This window comes from Aptenodytes patagonicus, chromosome 2 (assembly GCF_965638725.1).
Source record: "Aptenodytes patagonicus chromosome 2, bAptPat1.pri.cur, whole genome shotgun sequence".
NCBI lineage: Eukaryota > Metazoa > Chordata > Aves > Sphenisciformes > Spheniscidae > Aptenodytes > Aptenodytes patagonicus.
Window position 1 is genome coordinate 121,978,764 of NC_134950.1, and position 2,235 is coordinate 121,980,998.

A 2,235-nucleotide genomic window follows, 5' to 3' on the forward strand; every position below is an offset into this window, starting at 1 on the left:
CGGGATCGGCTGTATCCTGCCGCCGCGGCCGGGCCCAGCGCGCAGCATTCCACAGGCACCCAGCGCACAGGGCAGGAGGAGGAGAAATAGTGCCCGGCTCCCAGGGCGGAGGGAGACAGAGAGCAGCGGCGGAGGAAAGCGGCTGAGAGCGGGGGGAAGGCTGTGGCGGCGGCGGCGCGGCGGGGGGAGGCAGGGCGGGCTGGGCCGGGCCGAGGCGGCGGAGGGGAGCGGCGGCGTGAGGGGCGGGCGGGCGGGCGGGCCGGCCGGCGGGGGGAGGACAGCGGAGACACCTTATTCCGGAGGTGGGGAAGAAAGATCCGAGGTCCCGGCTGGGAACGAAGTTGCTGCCTGAGGGTGGAGTAGAGGCGGCGGGGGAGGGGGTGCAGCTGAGGGGATTAGCCCGGGGTCCCGCTTTGGGGGGGGGGGGGGGGGGGCGAAAGGCGAGCGCGATCCCCCCCCTTTAATTTGGCGTTTCGTTGCCTAGGGATTTTATTTTTTGTTCTTTTTTTTTTTTTTTTAAAAGCATACCACCAACTCTAGCGAAACTCCGTTCTCCCAAACGCTTGTCGCCAAGTCCGGGAGACTCCCGGGCCGTTGAATCGAGGGAAAACGGCCCCGGCGCTGGGCTGGGGAAGCCCGCCGAGCTGCGCTGCGGGCCCGGCCGGGCGGGCCGGCGGGGAGCCCGGGAAGGTGGCGGCGGGGCCCGCTCACGTCGGCGGAAACGCGCTGCGCTCTGCCCTTGTAAATATTTGTCAGGAAGCAGTTGCCAAAGAAAGTATCTCGTTATGCAATTTATTTATTTTTTATGGAAGAAGCGAGCTTCCCCCCCCGCACACACACACCTCCTCCTCGCCCGCCCCTCGCCTCTTTAGTGAGTCGTAAAAACAGGAAAATACTGTGAATTGCACAAGGTTTTTCGCGGCGTGCGGAGCCTTGTGAAGGCACGTATGTGGCAGCCTCTTCCTCGGCGTGCACGGGCTTGCACAGCAGAATGTTTTACAGACTTTTTGCGTGTACCGTCTTGCACTGGCAAACTGTGTTTAACATACTGGGGGTAAAAAAAAAAATACACGTGCACCCCCCACACAAGAAGCAATGACCGTATATACCAACGTGTTTAAAACATCCGTTGCTAGTGAAAGATGGATTATTTTTCTTTTCCCCCAGTATAAATTTGCTTTAGCGCTAGCAGATGTCGGGGCTTGAATTCTCGGTCCTGCGCTGGAGGGCTTCGTGGAGCCTCTCGTTCCCCACCAGCCTCCGGCTTCTGTGGTTCTTGCAGCGGGGAGATGTGCGGTTCACGGAGGGGCCACCTTTATACCTGTTTTTCCACTGATAATACTGTTTTAAACGGGCTCTGAGTTTCTACTCAGGAAGTTACACTTAAAGATTATTTTTTTTCCCCCGTTGATTTATTCAGTAATATGTAGTGTTAGACTAAAGGAGCCTTTTCCACAGTGCTACTTGATTTTCACATCAACTGCTTTTTTTTGAATCGGCGCTTTTTAAAACGGGATTTCTCCCTCTGTGTGTGTGGGGAAATAATGTAGGGCTTGCCGCACACAAAAGGCACCCCAACCCTCACAGGTGGACCTGGCATGGGTGGCAGGGGGCCACAACCCAGTGGGGCAAGTGCAGGGGAAGGGTCCTGAGTCTGCAGGCTAGCTGTCACTACTAAAATGGCTCTGGGAAGGCAGTGGTGATAAAAAATCCTTGTTTCCGCCCCACTCCCCCCTGCCGTTGCAGGGCACATAGCAATCATCCACCCGCCAGCCTCCCTGTGCAGTGGGGCAACCTCAGGTCCCCACTAGTAAGGAAATTAAATGCCACCTGGACAACCCTGAAGTCAGAGGTTCAAGAAATACAGCTTTCCTTGTGCTGTTTTCTCTTAGGACAGTTGCCTGTTTTGACAATGCTGGCCAAAATAAGTGCAAGAACGAGGGCAACCGTCGGCAAGAGTTGGCAAAGCAAATGCTGCCGAATCAGGGCCAGCAGGCTGTGAATGCTCATCACCTTCCAGGGGAGTTACTTGGTGCAGCTATGAGCAGAAGGACCTTCCCATTCTTGACACCAGAAGTTTAATTCCAATTTACGATAAGAGTCAGAGAAAGTATTCCTGGAGATTGGTTTGGGCATTAAAAAAAAAAGAAAAGGGTGTGGGGGGAAGAGTTAATTTCTTTGTCCACCTCCCTTTCTCAGCTGCCTTCCTCTACAACCTTGGGAAAATCTGCTCTG